This window comes from Ictalurus punctatus, chromosome 10, assembly GCF_001660625.3.
Source record: "Ictalurus punctatus breed USDA103 chromosome 10, Coco_2.0, whole genome shotgun sequence".
NCBI classification, from domain to species: Eukaryota; Metazoa; Chordata; class Actinopteri; order Siluriformes; family Ictaluridae; genus Ictalurus; species Ictalurus punctatus.
This window is the reverse complement of record NC_030425.2, coordinates 23,498,965-23,522,634: the sequence shown is the minus strand read 5'-3', so window position 1 is coordinate 23,522,634 and position 23,670 is coordinate 23,498,965.

Below are 23,670 nucleotides of genomic sequence, written 5' to 3'. Positions count from 1 at the left end.
GGAATCAAACCGCCAAACCTGCAAGAACTGCATCTAAAAAGAATTATTATGATATATGATTTAGATTAGATGATTTAGAATAATTTAGGTAAAAAAAGAAGAAAATTTTCATTTTCAGGTGTCTCCTAAATCAGAGCAAACAAGTGATTTTTATTTAAATGCTTGAGCTAACAGATTAATTAATGCATTAAGACAAAAACATTTAAAGACAAAGAAATGTATTTAATACAAACAGGACATTTAGTCTTCCATTCTAGAGTTTCTTCATAATGACAAGTAAGAAAAATGGGCAAGTAGTAAATATTATGACATGAATTGTGACAAAAATCTCAATTATATCAGTTCCTCATTATGCTGTAAATATTATCTAATTTCATTAATAACCTCTTTTGTAGCTTTTTAAGATCATGGTAAATTTTTAACTTCTTGCTTTGAATTTTTAATTCTGGAATTGTTGTTATTTGTAGATTAATTGCAAAATAGACATGTATATTCTATATTCCCATTCAAAAACCATGAGGGATGCAAATTTTTGCACTGTACATATCATACTTAATGTTCAGCATTCTTTTGAAAACATTGCATAGGAGTAGATTGTATATCAGTTTGTGATATTGATCTATATCTGAAAAAATAAATGTCCATCTCAGAAGCAGAATCACTTCATCGCCAACTTTGTCAAGCAAACCAGGAATTTGCTTTGGCCAACGTCCATAAACACACAGACCTTATGCAATCGACATTCTTCAAAAGCAGAGTGCATGTCTAGATTTACCAAAAGCCACAGAATCCAGATCATATCCCATTCTTTGGGATTTGGAAAGATCAACTTTGTTGAAAAGAATCAGATGTGGCCTGACCACTGGTCATCACACTTACTAGACTTACTTAACATGGGCTGTGCATTAAAGATCAGCTCAATGATCAGCTAAGTGTCAAACTCGAGAAAGCTACAGTACACCATCAGCTGAAGGAGCCTGCTGGAGCCTATCAAAATACAGGAGGAGATGGAGTCATGAGAAAGAGCCATCAAGGAGAATAGTGGTTTATTGTGAAAGTGTACAAGCTGCTTTTTCTGCATGTTCATGCAAGTAGAACGGAGATATCATTAACATTACTTAACTAAATTTTTATCCACTGCATTTATATTATTACCACAGTAAATAATTTGACCACATTTCCCTGTACTGAGAAAAGACCAGAACAATAATTTACTCCAGACTCACTTATAATAGAAGTCTATGGATAGTTGTTGCATTCTGTCAGTAAATATTAATGCAAAATACATTCTTGTAGGACACTTTTATGTCAAACATTCAGTGTTGTGCAAAAGTCTTAGGTGCAAGTAAAGAAATGCTGTAGAGCAAAGATGCCTTCAGCAGTAATTAGTAGTCTCAGGTACAGTTTGTGCAGTTTTATAAGGAAATGAGCTGTAAGTTTTACTGAGCATCTTGCAGAATCAGCCACGGTTCTTCTGGAGACTCTGATTGTCGCACTTGCTTCATTTTTTTGTTGCATGCAAAACCCAGCAGCCTTCATTATGTTTTTTGTCTAAAAAGTGCTCCCTTATGTAAAATGCTGCTTTCTTTACTGACAAACAAACATTTTTCTGTAACATTTCATTTTGTGCTACAAGACTAATGTTTCCATTCGTTTTTCACACCGCTTATCCTACACAGGGTCGCAGAGAGCCTGTGGCCTATCCCAGGGGACTGTGGGCACAAGGCAGGGGGCGCTCTGGACGGGGTGCCAACCCATCGCAGCGCACAATTGCACACACACTCACACACTCACACACTATGGAGAAATTGCAAATGCCAGAAAGTCTACAATGCATGTCCTTGGACTGGGGGAGAAAACCAGAGTACCCGGAGGAAACCCCTAAAACAGCGGGAGAACGTGCATATACCGCGCACACAGGGTGGATGCGGAAGTTGAACTCCCAACCCTGGTGGTGCAAGGCAAATGTATTAATGTAGAAGCCATAAAATAAAAATCTATAACAAAGTTTGTACTAGAAAAATTGGGTACACAGTACTGTATTTGTAAATTATGCTCTCCAGCATCAGTGCTTTATACCAGTCAGCTTTTCCTTTAAATTTTCTACCACAGGAAAGTCTTTAGCTCAAAGCTGCATATTTTCTTTCTCACAACATTCAAGAGAAAGTGAGGTAATGACTGTTTATAGCTGCTATAGCTGCTATTAGCTGTTATAAGTGATTACAGGTACTAACTTGTCCCACAGACTTCCACAACATAACAAACATAACTATAAACAGCTTCAAAGAACGATGTGTCATTCATTAATATTGCAGTCATTTTCAATTTTCTGTGGCGTAAGAGAAATAAAACACTTGATGTTATAGGAAATTAGTCATTTTTCAGAAATTTACATTTTTCTTCTAGGGGAGCACGGTGGCTTAGTGGTTAGTATGTTCTTCTCACACCTCCAGGGTCCGGGGTTCGATTCCCGCCGGGGTCATGTGTGTGCGGAGTTTGTATGTTTTCCCCGAGTTTGTATGCTCTCCCCGTGCTGCGGGGGTTTCCTCCCCCAGTCCAAAGACATGCATGGTAGGCTGATTGGCGTGTCTAAAGTGTCCATAGTGCATGAATGGGTGTGAGTGTGTACGTGATTGTGCTGTGATTGGCACCCTGTCCAGGGTGTACCCCGCCTTGTGTCTGATGCTCCCTGGGATTGGCTCCAGGTTCCCCTGTGACACTGAAGAAGGAGTTAGCGGTAGAAGATGGATGGATGGATGGATTTTTCTTCTATATACTGATCTATACAACAGGTTTTCCTGAACGGAATTATTTTTCTCATTTGCATGTACGTATATTAGCATGTACGTATATTAGCATGTACGTATATTATTCAGGGCATAAATTATAAATTATAAATTTATATTTTATAAATATGAAATAATAATTCAGGGCAGTACTAAATATAAAAACTATTTTAAAAAAATAATTAAAAAAAACTTAAGATCCCTCTTATTTTTTTTGTTATTAACATTTTGCAGATTCTGCAAGGGGTATGTACATTTATGAGCATTTATGAGTGATGATTGGGGGAAAACCCATCAAATGTGGATGTGGATGAATTCTAGCACCAAGACAAGACAACAAGACAAAAAAAATATATTTAGTCAAAATTGGAGTTTTCTACCTATAATATACTGTGACATATCAACTTTAAGAAAGTATCAAAACATTTGACCAAAATGATTTTTTTCTCTCCCTTTTTTGCCTAAGCTATTCTCCTGCAAAGATCACGCTGGGTAAGGAAGCAGTTTAACAAATGTGGTGGCAAAAACAGTCATTCTGACTGGTGATTTTATATCTGCAAGTCGCCAGTCGCTGTACTATGAAGTCGTCAGTAGGCGTTCCTACTATTGGTTGCCATAATAACATTTGTCAATGGGTGGCGCAACTAGCATTCCACTTGACAACAAACCAGTTTTATTGGTGCTAAAATGAAACATTCTGGAGGGAGAGCGTTTGTATAGAAAATTCATATATTCGTCATATCCTACGAGATGACAGAGAAGCACCGTGTGCTCTTTGCTATTGCGACTATCTATCAGTGGTGAAAGTGCAAGCGCTGGACTGTCTGGGTCTATGAAACACTTAAGACTCGCAGGCAGCATGGCAGATCACGGATCACGTGCACTCTACTGTCTTCACTCCCATTGGTAGTCACTGTATCAAATCGCTCCAAATTTTCATAAAGTTAAACATTTCTCAACTTTGTCACATCACTGGACACGCCCACATATAGTCGTCAACAGTCGCTGCAGCTCATGTCCCTGGAAGTCGCCAGCTCTCACTGAAAGTGAATGGTCTCAAGACGCTTTGTCACTGCGAGTCCCAAGATATGTGAATGTACCTTAAGTGTGATTTCATCACATAGTGACTCTCATGCTTTGGTCAAGTTTATGGATGTTTTCTCTCTTGCAATTTTCTCTCTTTTCCCTTTTTAGAGTAAGCAGATTTTAAAAACCTAGTATTTGACTTGATTTTCATATAGTCCACAAGACACAATAATAACAGAATTTACACAAATGAACCAGGTTAAAGTTTACATACACTTGATTATTAATATTGTGTTGTTACCTGGACGATCCACGACTGTGTTTATGTTTTGTGATAGTTGTTCATGAGTCCCTTGTTTGTCCTGAGCAGTTAAACTACCCACTGTTCTTCAGAAAAATCCTCCAGGTCCTGCACATTCTTTACTTTTCCAGCATCTTCTGCATATTTGACTCCTTTCCAACAGCTATATTATGTTGAGATCCATCTTTTCACACTGAGGGGCTCGGACTGAGGGACTCGTACACAACTATTACAAAAGGTGCAAACATTCACTGATGCTCAAAAGGCAACATGATACATTAAGAGCCGTAAACTTTTGAATAGGAACAGCGCATAAGCTATGTGAAATAGCTTATGTGGGGCAGTACTAAATAAAAAAATCCTTTTGTAACGATCCCTCTTTTTTATTATTATTATTAACATTTTGCAGATTCTGCAAGGGCATGTTAATTTATGAACACAACTATGTCTTGTATGCCTCCAAATCAGATTAATTACCAGAAGACATCTTTTTCATGTCTCTTAAACTCATTTTTCCTTATTTGTATAAATATTAAAATCTGGTACCAAAAATTATATTCCACTTCAGCCACTTTCTGATCAGATCCAGACACTGGACAGAACATGATGTGATGTGTTAATGAATCAGGCTCAGTGTTAGCATTGGCCACAGCAGGCTGCGTCTTTAGCTGGGGTTACACGTTGGTTTGTGTGAAGCATCTCAACACTTACAGGTCTGTCAGTGTCATGAAATAATTAAGCATAAATATTCATGCCTTGGTTCTATGCAAAATAGCATCTGTTTTGGAATAACATGCCATCTGTTTTTGGAACTTTTAGGGACGACTGTGTTAAAGAGCTGTTATGATGCATGCTATCCATTTTGATCTAAAAAAAGATCATTTTTTTGCATTGTTCTTAAAGATGTATGCTTTTATTAAGGTGAAAAATGTTTCCTGTGCTGATCCTGAAAACCTCATCAAACAAATGGTAACGTTCATAGTTAATTCTGCCTCATTAATTCACCAGGGTGTGTGTAAAATTACATACAGGGGAATGAATCTTTTTATACAAGTAATTCCTTGTTCATAAAACATTGTTTAAATACTGATTAGCATATAAACAGTCTATAAAACACTATAAACATGAAACATTGGTGCAAGATGAGATTCAAAGATGGCTGCCCTGTACCGTATTAGAGTCACTGCTGTACTAAAAACAGGAAGCCATCAAATACAAGCATCCTCAAGGTAAAGCCTACTCAACACACACTGCAAACACATGTCCCATTCACTCATTTGTCTCCCCATCCATCTTTCTTTCCATCTCTACATCTCTTCCCTGTGTCTCCTGTCCCTGAGAAGATATAACTTTGTGTTCTCTCGGTTAAATTCAGAGCTTCTCCACACCTCACATTGCGCTGATGGCTTTTAGCACTCAAAGGTGTAAAACACACACATTATAGGTGGGAAACTATTCCCAACATCCCTCAGGATGGAAGATGATAGAAAAAAAATCTCAGAGACCAAAGATCACCTTGCAGGACAGTGCTGTCTTCGGAAGAAGTGACTCCCAGATTTGTTCCCCTGCTCCGACACACCTGATTCAGCAAATCAGCTAATTCTCAAAACCATCATCGGACAAACACGCTGTGTTAGGACAGAACTGATTTTCTTCTGGCTTGACATTGTAGTTGTGTCTCAAATTGCATATGCACTATTCTAGCAAACTTCCATGAAGCCGTGGAAATTGCTTGGCCTCAAAGTGTCCCATCATGCACCAGGGGACTGAAGAAGCAGGGCTTGTAGAAGATAATAGACATGGATACCGTGAAGGCCATAGAAGGTTAGTCTATGGTGGTATCTCCATTTCAAGCACATAACTGTAACTGTTAATTGTACAATAAAATACAAAAATACATAAAGCATTTTTAAGAAAATCTTCTTTGTTAATTTAGGCAGCAATGAACACAATCCAGTATTGTTCACATCATGTGCATTTTAATATAATTTCCCAAAACAGATAGTGTGTAAGGAATAAAACACTTTGGTAGGTGCTGTTATAGGAAATTAATCCATGACCGAGCAAAGTTGAAGCAAAGTTAGCACAAAGGTGATTATTTTCCAATAACATGTTTTATTCATCTTATACTGTGCCACGACAATTTGCCAATGCTAACAATGTTTTTATTAATAAACGACAAATCATACTTTTTATTCATTTATAATTATGTTGAGGTTCATCCATAAGACAAGTTAGTTCCTGTTGTTCCTGGTGTCTTAAAGTATACATTATACAGATTTAGAGTTACATTTATATATAATGTACCTTTGACTGAAAGATTCATAATTAAAAAAAAATTATATGTTTTGCATAGACATCTATTTAGAAAACATCTGTCCTTAGCCTTCCATTATAAGTGAGTTTCATTTAAAAATTCTGTTCTTTTGTCAGTAAGGGGAAATGTTGGGAAATTCTTGTCTGTGGTAATTACACATACGCATTATTCCTTTAAGTCCTTCAACTCTTTTTTTTTTTATCAGAGGCCAAAAAATGTAGGTGTTCGTGGGTGCCCAAGTTCAGCATTGAATGTATTTGTGATATCCCACTCCACAGCAGTGGTTAATGGTTCATATGAAAGTAGACACTAAGAGTTTAAGAATTTGAATAAGAATTTCATAAGTATTTCTTTCTTTTTTTTTTTTTTTTTTACCAAGCCTACTAGGTTTGAATGCAATAATTTCATTGTGGCAGTTGTATATGGCAGTGTTATTCTATCAAAGAAGCTTTGTGCTGTCTGTTTAATATCTGTGCTAATGTTGTTATGGAGAGGTGTGAATTGTTTGCCCAGCAAAGCCAGTATGGCCAGCATGGCCCAGCATGGCCAGTAGCTGAACACAGTCATGATACTCTACACACAGAAACCCAACAGTGTCCAGATTAATCTTATAACAGACATGAGTCAATAAAATAATTTATTTGTTTATGCTGATTGAATATGTCAGATAACTCGATTCTGACCGGTGGAATGAAGCACCATTGTAAGGAAACCAGAAAGGGTTATGTATTAAGCCAAATTTGACCTAACATGACAATAACAGTGATCAGCAGAGTAAGTGTATTTACTCAACAAACATACATCAACAGAGAAAGTGAATAATCCAAAAGAGATTTATGAAAAGCGGATATGGAGGGGTGAAGAGCCGTGTTAAACTGCAATGAGCAGTGTGTGAGTATGTGTGAGGAGGCGTCTCCAGCAGGAGGCCCAGCTGAGGGAGGTCACAAATGGCAGTTCCCTGAGCTGGAGACCTGCCCACCGATCCTTTACTCCACTTCCCACCTCACATCACCTCATCTCCAGTCCTCTGCTCCTCTCCCCTCTTGTCTTTCCCCTTCCATCCTCTCTTCTCCCCTCTTGTCCTCAAGGGACTCATTAAAACGCCCAAAATCGCACAGGTTCTAACATGGGACTCAATCTGACCTCCCAAACACCCCTAGACCCATCAGTTCAGTGAAATCCTCACTCACACACATCCACACACCCATAAAGTCACCAGCTGCACATTGTTAACATAAATGCCAGCCATTCCATATCCAGACTTCTACAAAACAGTCTTAAATAACACTATTTCTAATCACTGATACATTTAATACAGTACATGTACATCACTGTATATGCCTAATCACCAATCAGATCAGTTCAATCCTGCTAACTGGAGGGATCTGGGTTGATGAAAATTAGCCAATCATAAGTCCTGAGAAGTGAGCAAGTGGTGAAGAGGCTACATTCCAGACAATTAAGCTTAATTTAAGCAATACAGAAATAAATTGTAGCCCAATAACAAACAAACAAACAAACAAATCATCACCCAGTGTCTAAAAATTGTTGATCTTCATCTAATGATGATCTTCATATATTTTTGGAAAATATATCTCCGAAAGCACGGGGAGAACATGCAAACTCCACACACACACAAGGCAGACGCAGGAATCGAACCCACAACCCCAGAGGTGCAAGGCAAATGATGGGATTTGTATTTGAGACTCTCCAGATAATCTAAGACTAATGATAAACAAATAAAAAAAATTGCTGTTATTTAACAAAGAAAACTGTGTAATCATTGCTATCATTAAATTTTGTATAAGAAGATATATCTTGAACAATTATGAATAGAGTCAATAAGTTTTCAACATGGGAATGTCTTTAGATCACAGGGGGTTGCGCTTTCTACTTTGAAAAGTTTAGAGCTGATATAATATAAGTGATAACAGGAAGTGACTTGTTGCATGGATGTTCTCCAACATTAAAAGTAACTATAAATGGAAAGAAATATAATGTGAAGGCCATTGATAAAATTGTTAAGTAAAAATGTAATCACTGGTAAATTGGCATGATCTAAGAAGAATAAAATACATTGGAATGTACTGTTATTGGAAAATAATCTTCTTTGGGGTGGCAACATCATGTTTACTTTCTTACAAATGACACACTGTTTCCAAATCTCCTGTACTGGCCCAGACTGTCTAACAGTAAACACTGTGTGATGTTTACCCGGAGGAGGATAATTTCATGTTTTCCAGGAGACGATCAAAAGAAGTGGAAAGCGACCTGCTTGCTGCTACCATTTCAGTCATGCTGGTATGTCAAGAGAAACCTTCCCACACAAACCCCTTCACTCTCTCAAGACAAACAGGACTAGAGAATTCAAGAGCGCTCACTCACAAGCCCCTGAACCCAAAACACAGGTGCCACCACTCTTTCATCTCCATGGCACTGAAGGTCAACAATGTTATGGTGGTTTGAACATAAATAATATATTTTACGTCTTCACAAAGCCGGTGAGTTTAAAGATTCTGCTCTGTTGTGGGCTGAAAGTGAGATACATGTAAAGGTGGGAGGGAGAGGAAATAGGGGGTCAGAGAGAGAGAGAGAGCGAGAGAGAGAGAGAGAGAGAGAGAGAGAGAGAGAGAGAGAGAGAGAGAGAACTGTGCTCCAGCTAGCAAAACCAAAGATATTTCCTCTTCATAATTTCAAAGTCATACGAAGAACAAAGACCACTGCTGCCTCCTGTGTCAGTGTCTGCGCTTGATTTCTCTCTTTTTCCGACAGCATACACATTGTTCAGCCTTGAAGCTGACGGAAACTGAGAAAGTACATTTTTTTTCCTAATCGTCTTAATATTTGTCTAGTTGTCCATAGAGGGGTTTCTAGGATTTTGTGACATAGCAGTGGAGTTCAATATCAACTACCATCAAGTGCTATTGTTAACTGTATGTTTAGTTATTATACCTATTATAATAGCTTTATTAAGACGTTCTAATGGATCCAATAAATAAAAGGTGGTGCATTGGTGGCACAATGGCTAAGGCTCTGGGATACTTATCAGAAGGTCAGGGATTGAAGTCCTAGCACCTGCAAGCTGCCATTGTTGGGCACTTGAGCAAGACCCTTAACCCTCTCTTCTCCAGGGGTGCTGTATCAAGGCTGACCCTGCGCTCTGACCCCAACTTCCTAAGAACGTGAAGAAAATTAAAAAAATTCACTGTGATATAATGTATATGTGACAAATAAAGGCTTCTTCTTCTTCATATTAAATATTCATTTATTCATTCATTCATTCATCTTCTGGTAACTGCTTTATCCTGCTCTATCAGGCTTCCTTTGAACACAGTGATACACCCTCAATGGGATGCCAATACATCGCTGGGCACCATGCACACACATTCACACTCTCATTCACACCTATGGGCGATTTAGCAAAGCCAATCCACCTACCTGCATTGGGAGGGGGGAGGGAAACTGGAGAACCCACAGGAAATCCTCAGACACAAGGAGAACATGTAAAACTCAACACAGACAGTAACCCGAGCACAGGATTGAATCAGGGGGCCCTGGTGCTATGAGACAGTCCACTTTCCTAAAAACATTGTGAAGGTAACTTCTTCTTAATTGGTACACTCATTAAAAATGGTAAAAGCTATCATTCTAAAGAGTTCTTTCGGTTCCTCTGAGAGAACCCAGAAATCAAGGGATTCTTCTTCAGAGAAGGTGCATGAAAAGAGCATGAAAGAGTGTTTAATGTGATGCTCGACGCTACCATTTAACAACAGTCTTTTTGTTGCAGTGCTTTTGGGAAACTCAGAACTATTCTGGAATAATTAGGCCACGACTGTCATATTTATAATGAACTATGAACACATTTGTGTCATTATGCATTCGTAAAGCATTATCTATTATGTTGAAAATAAAATGATGGAACTGCATTATGCATATTTATTATGAATATTTTTTATGCATTATGAACTGTTAGCATTACAACTGCATGCATTACATGTAGAGTTGATGAGACATTATATCAAAACCTTGGGGTGGTATCAGTAGCAGTAAGAAATTGATTATTTTCCTATAACAACACACTCTGCCCTGGTTTATTCCATTTATTTATAAATGTATTAGAAACATTTTTATTAACTGTAATGCTTTTATGATGCTAATATGATAACATGCATTAATCAGCCATAAGATTAAAACCACCTGTCTAATATTTTTTGCCACCAAAACAGCTCTGACCCTTCGAGGCATGGACTCCACAAGACCTCTGAAGGTCTGGCATGGAATCAGGCACCAAGACAGATCCTTAAAGTCCTAGAAATTGTAAGGTAGGGCCTCCATGGATCGGACTTGCATTTCTAGAACATCCCACAGATGCTCGACCAGACTGAGCAAGCAAGCTGCATTGCACTGTGTGTTCTGATGCCTCTCTATCATAGCCAGTATTAATTTTTTCAGCAAGCTACAGTAGATCTTCTGTGGGATCGGACCAGACGGGCTAGCCTTCACTCCCCATGTGAATCAGTGAGCCTTGGGCGACCATGACCCTGTCACCGGTTCAATGGTTGTCCTTCCCTGGACCATTTTTGGTAGGCACGAACCACTGTATACCAAGAACAAGACCTGTCGTTTTGGAGATGCTCTGACAGAGTCACAATTTAGCCCTTGTTAAAGTCGCTCAGATCCACCTATTTTTCCTGCTTCCAACACATCAACTTTGAGAATTGCTGCCTAATACATCCCACCCCTTGACAGGTATCATTGTAACGAGGTAATCAATGTTATTCACTACTTCACCTGTCAGTGGTTTTAATGTTATGGCTGATCAGTGTATTACCAATGTATTCATAGGTACAGCCTTTATAGAAACTGTTAGCAAAATGATATTCTTCCTTTCGTTTTCTGTTAAAAACTAAAATCTTTTAATGACCCCCCCCCTTTCTCCCCGGTTTGTTCTTGCCAGTTCTCACCCATTGACCATATTTTCCAAGCAGAAGCATCAATGATACAATATTTTCCACAACGAATAAGTCTGGGGCTACTGAGAGCCACTTTGGGCTACTAGAAATCTTTGTTTGAGTGTTCTAGGTTTTCAGACAGTCCATTTTTGGTGATAGATGGACACTATGATGTAATACGTCAGAACTGTTCCTCAGCCTGCTAATAACGTCACATCAGACCGAGACAATATCATAAAATCTGTGCGTGTTTAGGATGTTTAGGAGTTTTGCACAGCCAGGCAGCGTTAGGCCTCAGTTATGCAGAGCGGTTTGCACGGCCTGTCACTGGCTAATCATCGGAAAGGATGATAGATGATGTTTATTTTGTGGTGATGGAACACAACCCCCTGGCCGATGATAATTGTAATAAAAAGGACAGATCAAGCTGGCGGAGTTATTAAATTATCGGACCATAATTTGCATTAATGTCCGAGGGGGAGCCGTCTCACAGCGTGGCCTCGTGGCTGCTGTGGACAAAACGATATTTCCATTCCTATGTTGTCCTTGACTTCCGGAAGGTTCTTCTCTTTCTTCTTTTGCTCAGACCGTGTTCTTTATAATGCGGATTGCCCTGATATCGTGGAGTACATAGCGGGTTATTATAGATTGCTAAAATTGCCAAAGCCCTATACACACATGCGCGCGCACACACACACACATCCCACATTTACTCCCTACATTTCAAGCTGTTTGACAAGGCAAAAGAGAGACCCGTAATCATAACAGCGTGCATAATAACAGCATGCAATCATTCTGTATACTTTTCATATTTAACTACAGACATCTCAGGGTTATAAATCTTCACTATATACACAACAACTGAAGTCTGAGAAGGGCAGACAATACAAATAATTCAACAGCATCTCAATTACAGAGTGTAAGAGATCCCGTGCCACATGAGCGGCCCGTTTCGAGTCTGTCTCGAGCTCACGTGTTCTCTTCCCGCAGGCCCAGGAGAGGCTTCGTGTTCATTAGCCAGCAAAGGACTCGGAAACATTTGCCTCGGTTGTCCTTTTCTAAGCGAGCGTTTGAAGAGCTCTCGCTGGGGATAGGAGGCCCTGGTGCCGAGCCAGCTGGACGGGAACAGAGGAGTAAAAGACGAGAGAAAGAGAGTGAGAGAGGAAGACAGAGAGGCTAATGGGGCTGCTCCTCTTTTAAGTGTGATCTACCAGAGGAATACACGGATGTGCACAATCCCTGATGTGTGCTGAATCGTGCTGAACAGCCTGTTTCTACTCTCCTTTTCTCTCACTTTGATAATCCTGCTTTTTTTCTCTCTCTCTTTCTCTTTTCCTCTCTTTCATTTCACTCCTCATAAAAAATGCTGTAGCACCTCACATGCAAATCAAATAAAAAGGAAATAAACACTGTGCTGCTGCTGCTGCTGCTGCTGCTGATAATGATAATGATAACGATGATGATGATGATTAAAGAAATCAGGGTCAAATCCACATCTTTGAATTAGTTAAATTAGTAAATTATTCTGAAATTAAAGTAATTAGTCAATTATTATGTTGTTAAATGAGATCCATGAGAAGAGGATTCAGGATGACTGTCCAAATCAACACACACTATTCGACGTTATGAAAGATTCTTACTGCAAATCATCCAAAAATGAAAAGAAAAAAAGAAAAATGAAAAACCTGTTCATTATCAAAAGGTAATTTAATAAATTTTGTTGTATAAATCTGTGCTAAGGAGCAAGGAAAGCTACGCGGTAGAACATTGCCAGCTAAATCACCACTGATGATTGAGTATGGATGAACAAAACGGCACACTTTTTAAAATTATTCATAGTTACATTTAACAATTTATAACATCCGCAAAAGTTTTCAGTTTTCATTTACGTGTCGTTGGTTTTTCCTTCACTATCCGAACTGTTTTTCCGCTCTTGAAGTTAGTAAGACAATGCAGTGCAGCTTGTCAAGTTACCAAGCAATTGGAAAGCGTCAACTCGGCGATCTTGAAGACTTTCCTGTGTCAGAAAATTTACTGTTACAAAGCACTTCAAGTGGAGATGCCTTCAAAAATGCTAACTGTTACAATAATGTAATAACGCCTTGCATCTGGAACAACTGTTGCTACCTTCTGGCCGAGAATTCAACAGTGCTGCGGTATAACAGACTATAATTACTATAAATATTATACATGTAGATTATATAGTTGTTGCTGAGAATGGCCCCACATGGACAGCCAAAGATTAGTAAGATTACTGAGGATGGTACTTAAACACCATGAAGATGGCTGCAATTGATATAAACAGTTTTGCTACGATGGCTTAGGACTACACTTGCTACGGTAGCTTTAGGACTGCAACTCCAACAAACAGTTTTGCACTCACGTCTGCCTCAATGAACAATTGATAACGTCAACAAAATAGACTTCATGTGAAAAGTATGATGAATTAGTGGTTACACAATCGCACTTTTTGACCATGTTGTACACAGTTATAGAAGGGAATTATTTATAATAATCCGCACTATTCGTTGTCACCCAGATGAGGATGGGTTCCCTTTTGAGTCTGGTTCCTCTCAAGGTTTCTTCCTCATATCATCTCAGGGAGTTTTTCCTTGCCATCTCCACCTCTGGCTTGCTCACAAGGGATAAATCCATACATTTATAAATGTAAAATTTCTATCCTAAATTTTTATATTCCTGTAACGCTGCTTTGTGATAATGTTCATTGTTAAAAGTGCTATACAAATAAAATTGAATTGAATAATTCATACATATTTGTGTTAAATACAACAACAGATTAGTAAAACAAAATGCCGTGTCCTGAACTGTGCAAACAGGTGTATTTTAACAAAAGAACCCACTACGGGTTTTTTTTTTTTTAAGTAGATCTGAATGACTCGATTCAGATTCAGATGGTAGGAAAACTAGGGTTTAAATATGAACAAATTATTACAAGTTAATCTAATACAGTGAATTATGTTTACATGGTTGGGAAAATTCAAGTTCAAGGAAGAAATAAAAACATATGGAGTACTTAAAAAGACTTAATAAGTCAGTCATTGCCAATCACACAGCATCTCCAAGGTCAAGGTTTTGGCTGAAATTTCACAGCCATGTGAGTACAAGGTGCCAAATTTTACGACTATTAATAATATAATAGAACAACAAGGTTCTTCAAGGATTCTTTGGAAAGTTAAATGTTTTTAGCTTCTGAAGGTTTTCTGATAGAGAATCGCTCTGTTGTGAGGTTCTAAATAAAACCTCAAAGGGTTCTCCGGAGACACCACTAAAGAACCATTGAAATTTCTACATTCAATAATGTTCCTTAAGACCAAGGAGGTAAATTCAGACCCAGTGTATATAAATATCTCAAATTTCTAAAGGAAACTTGAACATCAAATGACACTCCTTTTCTTTTCAAGCAGTAAAGGTTCTCCTGAGTCTGATTTAAATCCATGTATTATTGGCAAAAAAAAAAAAAAAAAAAAAAGACAGAATTGTAACAATTTCAACTATTTTTTTTTTTATTTCCCCGTAAACATGAAAGGAATTTACGGTTACATCCCCTGGCGATTTACAAGCTTTGAGTATTAAACGATGTTTATAGATGGCAAAACAAACAATAATAAACAAAAGAAATCACACGTAATTACCAGAGGTGGCAATTTCATCCAGATGTGAGCGGGCTTTGGCCTGGGACCTCGGCCGCATTAAATACGTCGCTTGATTAACAGCATACACTCCCAGCCGGTCCGAGCCTGTCCCTAATGATCCTGAGGTCATAGGTCGCCGGACTAAAAGCAGATCAGAGGGGCCGCGGGCCCCCGGTTCAGACGCCGTCATAAATTCACCAGCACAGAGGAAGCCATCTTTCACCCAGCTGTTAAATAATAACACAATCACGCTGGGCCACTCACACTCACTCCAGACAAAACGTGCAGTGCTGCAGGAAACACACCGAGCAGCTAACAATTCCACAACAGGCACACAAATCAGTTCCTGGGTCCAGGCTTTTATTTAATAAATTAATAAAATGCAGACGGAGCTCAGTTCTAGTGGTAAAAATCAAATTCAGGGAATAGAAGAGGGTCACTGTTGGGCATTTAAGCCTATTTAGGGCTTAAAGGGTTTAGCCTACATACTTGGATTGTAATTTCTCCTGAACTGTAAATTGTGTTGGATTAAAATTAATCAGCGTGAATCTGTGTTGCCGTAATCTGTATTTTCATCCTGAGACTTAATAGCTGTCTTTGAGCATTTTCATATTTAAGATACTGAGCAATCAATTTGTGCATTTAACATATATAATATGAGATAATGATGATTACTATAAAAACATGAATAATACATACATAATCATGCACTAATACCTGAATTAATACTTGAGTATGAGTTAAGGCATGTACTAATCACAAACTAATGAAGAACCTTAACTATGCTTAACCATGACGTGAGACTTGTGAATTCATGTGTGAGTAACAACCACCTTAAGTACGTTAGTACGTGTTTGTTAGTTAATGTATTCATTAACACGTAGGGGTAAACTCAATCAAACATGCTCTATAAGAAAGAATAGGAATTAAACGTGCAAATTGTTTATTTCATTTGCCTTATACAGCTGTGTACACAAACGTCATTGGACGGCGCTGGGTTACTTTCATAATGTACATTGATCCTACATTGAACGTAGAAACAGGCACTAACAATAAATACCAATAATTTCATCAGCATCATTCTCCATCCATTTCTCTTCAGATACCACTGTAGTACCAGTACGTGCTCTGGGTGGCGAGGGCCCAGGACACTGCTCCTTCGCCCACAAGGGTGACATTTGATTTAGTTTACCCTTACATGAGAATGATTTCAATACGTTCTTCTTTTGTCAAAGGTATTCTTAAAGAAAAAATATATATAATATAAACTATAACGTATGAAACATTTTGGAAGACATTTTGTTTAAAAAGTGTTAATTTCCCCCATGTATGGAGACTTTTGGGACAGTTACATTGTATGGCATTTGGCAGATGCCCTTATTCAGAGCGACTTACATTTATCTCATTTATACATCTGAGCAGTTGAGGATTAAGGGCCTTGCTCAAGGGCCCAACAGTGGCAGCAGTAGTCCAACGTCTTAATCACTGAGCAACCACTGCCCACAGCCTGTTGTTTTTACTGTTGTGGAACGTCCATGAAACAATTTAGTTAAGTGAGGTACGCTTCCTCACCAGTCTCTCTTTTTCTCACTCTAGAAAGTTGAAATGACAAAAAAAAAGAACACAAAGCATTTGTCATATTACCGAGAAACCAGAAAACACTAACTCCTCAATCGCGAGCACTTTTCCATATTTCCAAGCCATATGCTTTACTGCTGCTGCACTTTATTGATAGTATCCTACTTTAAATATGACTTTTACTTCATTTTTCAACCAGTTCTATTTCATGTATTCTAGTTCATTTCTTTCTTATCTTTTTATTTCATTTTATTATCTTTTCATTTATGTAAAGCACTTTGAATGAGCTTTCTGTATGATTTGTGCTATACAAATAAACGTGCCTTGCCTTGGCTAAAGCAGCAGCTTTACCTCGGTTTCAAACTCCTGACACTGGAGACTTCATCCATTATGTTAGCTAAATGTCTCCTTACAAAAAAATTTTTTTAATTACACCATATCAACAATTACAGATGTTTGAATTCAGTTTTTTATACAGCATTCACCATACAAGTCCCTGTGTAAGTTGTTACTATAGAAACACATTAATATAAACCTTACTGCTGGAACTAATCTCTGACCAATCAGAATCAAGTATTGAACAATGCGGGTTTTTTTTTTTTGTGCAGCACTGCAGGAATGCAACAGGCTCTGATTACAGCTGTTTCAGACCCTCACTAAGAAGACTCAAAGTACTATTAAATAATCAGCAGTAATACACCCTCTAGTGGAGATGCTGGACGTGAAGCATGTATGAGCATCTGGACCCTTTTTGCTAATTAATTTAGCAGTAAACAGTCTTTTGAGCACGTTCTCGATCATTTAGAGGATATTTAAATGTGGGCAATGGCAGCTTAGCAGTTTAAAATTACCCACAATTTGTTCCGAAGATTATAATTTTAGACACACACACAACAAATTTTATGGGCCACATTTACACAATTGGTTTTTAGGTTATTTTATCATAATTATATGTAATGATGCAATAATGTTAATCTTCACACACACACACACACACACACACACACACACACACACACACATATATATATATATATATATGTGTGTGTATATATATATATATATATATATATATATATATATATATATATCCATCCATCCATCCATCCATCCATCCATCTTCTATACCGCTTTATCCTTTTCAGGGTCACAGAGAAACCTGGAGCCTATCCCAGGACGCATCGGGCACGAGGCGGGGTACACCCTGGACAGGGTGCCAATCCATCGCAGGACACACAATCACACATACACACTCACACACCCATTCATACACTACGAATATATATATATATATATATATATATATATATATATATATATATATATATATATATATATATATATATATATATATATATATTCACATTTTAATTACATTAGGAATTTGAGCCCTTATTTTTACCCATTCCACCCACTGCTTTTCCTGATGTTTCTGCAGTAAAAGGAAAGTGAAATTCAGAGGGAGCTGTGATTTGGATCAGTTTTACAAGACACTTTTACAACCAGTGTCAAAACGTATTTGTTGCTTAAATACATCATAAAAAGTAGATTTAGATTAAATGCACTCTTAAATACCCACTTCAGGCTTTCCTAGTGGTCAGAAAGGAGATCTGTAGTGAACATTAAGGCTACAGAAACAGGTGGATGCATAAAGCTCATAAAGACATCAGGAAAAACATATCCATAAAGTACTGACCTGTAAGACAATCTTCTTTCAAGCCAAGTTTGTCTTAACATGCCTCGCGGGTGATTGTAAAAACAAGGTCGACTGCCAAGTGCAACTTAAAAGCGGCAGATAAAGTAGGGCTTCGGTTTAATATTACATTTAGTCCAGTGAGACAGGAACAGAACACAAACTGGGACAGTGACACAAGAACCCGCCTGTTTTAAATATCAGGGATACAATGAGTCAATGGACATATCTGCTTTGCCTTATGTACATAAATATAATGCAGAATTCTTTCTCTAAAGACAAAAAACAATTATAATTTTTTCAAGATAAGTCCCTCAGTCTTGTTGATGTTTGAAGAAATGTAAATATCTAAAGGGCACTGGAGCCCCGGGGGGGGGCGGGGGGGGGGGGGGGGGGGTAATCTAAAAGCCTTCATTTAAAAGACATTCAAAGACTATTGAAAATATAAAAACCCAATTTATTTGGGTAACACTTTTAATAACTAAAATGAAGTACAAAATCATTCATAACATGTTATGATCCATCTATAAGATATTATACACATTGTTGTAATTAGTTATGAAAATGCACTAAACGTTATAGCAAATCTTTTCATAATGAACTCTGAACATGGATTATAACGCAATATATATATATATATATATATATATATATATATATATATATATATATATATATATATATATATATATATATATGTGTGTGTGTGTGTGTGTGTGTGTGTGTGTGTATATTTATATATATATATATATATATATATATACACACACACACACACACACAATGCATTATAATATAGTTATTTTAATATATTTAATGACATAGGTTATTTTATTATAATTGTATGTTACAGGGAATGTATAAGGTTAACATAATATAGTGGTGACTATAGCAATTAATAATTTATAATGTATTATAACCATTGCTATAAAGTGTAGAAAAAAAATTTTCAGAAGAAAATTATAACATGTCAAATGCATTATAAGTGTGTCATAACATGTTATGAATGCATTCATAAGTCATTATACACATGGCCTTCATAAAAAGTATTTCCCTAATGTCTAAATTGGAGTTTTTACGGTATAAGCTAAAGCTCTACATTAAAAAAATTTTTAGACACAAGCTAAAGGCCAACATTTAAAATTTTAGATGCAAGCTAAATGTCTGCAATCCTGGAAACAAATTAAAAGCCCACATTTGAAAATTTGAGACAGAGAGGAAAATGTGTCTGTAAACGATATATTAATTATAACAAATCTCTACAAGTGACATTTTTACATTCAAGCTTAAATGTAAAGTCTCCAATTAAAATGCTTACACAGTAAAACTAACGACTTCCACAAGTTATAATGCAAATTTCTTCACCAAGGAAGTGAAAATAGCAGTGTCATTATGAGTGCAAATACTTTGAAAACACTCATAGATACATAGTTCTTGTCATCATTATTTGGAACAGTAACCAACAAAAATGATGAAAAAAATCATTTCAAAAGATTGAAGCAGTAAATTAAACCCAACTGAGAAAATGACACTTTGTGTGAGTCTGCGCTGCCTTGTGACTGGATTACAGCCCACATTCAGCTCAATTATGTCTTCATAATCAAAATGGATGATGTGACGGGCAGCTTGCCCCCCACAGTCCCCCCAACATGAGACATTTTAATGTCAGTCTGACAGGCCTCACATGGGCCGCGGGAGCTGAGTGCATGCATACTAATCAGGCCGATTAGTGTATGTTAAAAACGCGAGCCAAGATGGAGAGGTGGATCTCTCAGACCTCCAGGTCTGCGTCTCATCTCTCTCAGCACGATGTCTTCCTTCCTCTGCTGCGGAGAAACGGAACACCGTGCACATTCTGACCTCCTACACAGCCGGCGTCTGCCGCAGTCCGGTGTACCCAGCATGCCCTGGGCCTGCAGGACTCCCACGGGCCCGCGCCCGTTCCCCGCCATCTGCTGTGATTTATAGAAAAGGCCCGATGATTTATGGTGCAGTCATCTCACAATGAAGTCGTTCTCTTTCACTGGCTCGACCTCCCCGACCCAGCCGCCACTCCTGGCCAGGTTTGGGAAATGCACGCTAATCATACGCTAAAAAGATGCTTAAACAGTCAGGCCTGGCCAAGGGAACCAAGGGCCTTTAATAAAATTAATTTTCAACAGCAGGGTGAATATTGATGAGAATGCGGTGCCGGAGATGAGACGTGGCCACCGGAGAGAGAGATTGGGCCGTAATGAGAGGCGAGGACGGCCGACACACCTGCACTGGACTCCCATTAATACCTGCGGCATTAACACTGCGCCTCGCTTTTAAAATTAAACAAATAAATATTGGTGCCTGGGGAGCGATACTTACAGATTTAGGCCAACAAAGTTTATAGAGCTCGCAGCTTTGGATGAACTTTCAATGAGCCAAAAAATAAAAAAGTACCTCTAGGGTTAGGATTAATAAAGCGGTACAATAATGTAACACGAAAGAACCAACCTGCCCTAATTATTCATGAATGCAAGAAAATACTGTTAAGAAAGAAAGAAACAGTAAATGTAAAATGGAACTAAAACCCTTCTTACTCTGCCACAATGCACATATAATTATTTTTCCCCACACGGCTGTTGAATCCTTGATTCTGATTGGTCAGAAGGAGTGGATTAATTTCCTATTTCAGCAACTCTGACAATAGTGCCAACTACAAGCCAAATCCCAGGTTTATAACAAAGCGCTCGTTCTCATACACTTCTACAGTAATAGCTCATGCAAAGGGACTTATCTAAGCTCAATAATAAATGAAGAAGAAGTCTTCATTTGTCACATATACATTACAGCACAGTGAAATTCTTTTTTTGTGTGTGTGTATCCCAGCTTGTTAGGAAGTTGGCGTCAGAGCACAGGGTCAGTCATGATACAGCACCCCTAGAGCAGAGAGCGTTAAGGGCCTTGCTCAAGGGCCCAACAGTGGCAGCTTTGTGGTGCTGGGGCTTGAACCCCCAACCTTCCGATCAGCAACCCTTAATCCTCAAGCCACCACTCTAATGAGTTAAGAAATGTTATTTAGTGAATAAAAATGCTGATATAGTGAAGTTTTCTGTAATTGATGGAAGGAGTCTCCAGTGTCAGTGCTTCCTAACAGTCAGTGAAAAAACTGTTCCTTTAACTTTTCCACCACAGCAGTCTTCATGACAGCGGACAGATACATGACAAGCTGCCTTTTTATGTGCAATTTTTAATTGCTGGAAATGCTGTCGTATAAGAGGAATAAAACATTTCAGAGGGTGGTGTTATTGGAAAATATTCACTTATTATTGGGTGATAATTGTACTCTGTTTTGTCTTGGACTGCATCACACCATTATTTCCTATGACAGCATGACATTACAATGAAATCAAAACACCATGTCATATCATTGCTTAAAAACAACACTCATTTAATGCTGTAATTATCATCAAATAAAGAAACCAAATATGGATTGAATTTTTTTTTTGCTTTACACTTTAGTGCACTTTGTATAAAATTTTTGATTATTATATACTGAAAGCATCTTTGTTTGTACTGTATTATACATACACATTTAATTCAAAGCGGCTTACAACTGAGGCAGCATCTGGCCCAGCAGTTATAGGAATAGGTTCTTGCGTAACCCTTTCTCTCAGTACACTAGCATTCCATTCCACCGGCAGAACAGAAATCGACTTAGACATTTTCAATAAGTAAAAACAAATGAATTCTTTTATCGGCGCAAGCCTGTTATAAGATTAGTCAAGACACTGTTGGGTTTCTGTGCGTAGAGTATAGCGACTGTGTTTAGCTGCTGGTGAGCAGGGCGATGGGAAAGGAAAAGGGAGAGGTGTGAACCCCCTGCTGGGCAAACAATTCACATGTCTTCACAATAACACTGGTACAGAGGTCAAACAGAACATAGTTTACACAATTATTGACAAATATTAATGTAAAAGTCATAATTGCTTAAGTATTATGAAGCTGTTTGTCTTGGTATGCTTCCTAGCAATCTTTGAGGCCTTCCACAAACAGGTGTATTAACATTGAAACATTTAAATTGCACGAAGTTGGATTCCATTCAACTAGTTACGTATGTGACTTACTATGGACTAAATGTTTACACCAGTACTGTGTTTGTGTAGTTTCCTGGCATTTAAGCCCATTTAAATTTCACAAAATATAGAAAAGATCAAGGGGGTGAATACTTATGCAAGCAACATCATCACATCAAGTATTATGTGATGCTTTCACTTGGCTTTCACTTCCTGAAAGACGCAAACAAGCACTGTGTCAATAAATGCAATGACCTACAGGGCTTCAATTCTAAAGCTGATTTTCAAACCAAGCTTTTAAATGAGTCATTTTTAGGAATCAAATGATTGATGACCCAGAATTCTACAGTAAATTAATAGATGTGATGTAAATGCATGTGTCAGTGGAGACAGCCGGAGGAAAACACCCAGCGTTGCGGCTCATATCACTCTTGCAATCAACATCTCAAGGAACTGCCACACAGCCATTTTCAGCTTCATTGCTCATGCTTTTCTATCCCAATGACACACTGTGTGAAGAAGATGACACACTCACTCCTGATGAGGAACAATGATGACTTGTCAGGACATATGTATAAATACAGTCATTTATCCAATCACCACTCAAATCATCCTTTATCACTCAATTACGGTGCCATAATTTTATTCATGAAATACTGCAGGGTTAAAAAGCTTTCTAAAACACATGAGGAGCAGAACAGCTAGACATTAATGTTAATATTTGGTATTAAATTTTGCATTAATAGTAACTTTACCATTAACAAATTCCATCCATCCAATCATATTCTGTACCGCTTATCCTGCACAGGGTCACAGGGAGCCTGGAGCCTATCCCAGGAGACTTGGGGCACAAGGTTGGGGGTAAACCCATTGTAGGGCACAATCGCACACACACACACACACACACACCACAGACAATTTTTGAGATGCCAATCAGCCTACAATGCATGTCTTTAGACTGGGGGAGGAAACTGGGGGAAACCCCGAAGTACAGGGAGAACACGTAAACTCCGACACACACAGGTGGGATTCAAATCCCTAACCCTGGAGGTGCGAGGCATACATGCTAACCACTAAAGCTCCCTAGTCCAAAGACATGGTTTGTTGATGTAGGGTTGTGTGTGTGTGTGTGATTGTGCCCTACGATAGGTTGACCCCCAACCTTGTGCCCCAAGTCCCCTGGGAGAGGCTCCAGTTGTAGGTTGAGTAGCGTTTCCAAATTGTCCGTATACCCCTGAAATGGTTGGTGTCCTCTGCTTTGTCCCGAGAGTTCCCTGGGATAGAGTCCAGGCTCCCCTGCGACCCTGCGCAGCAAGTT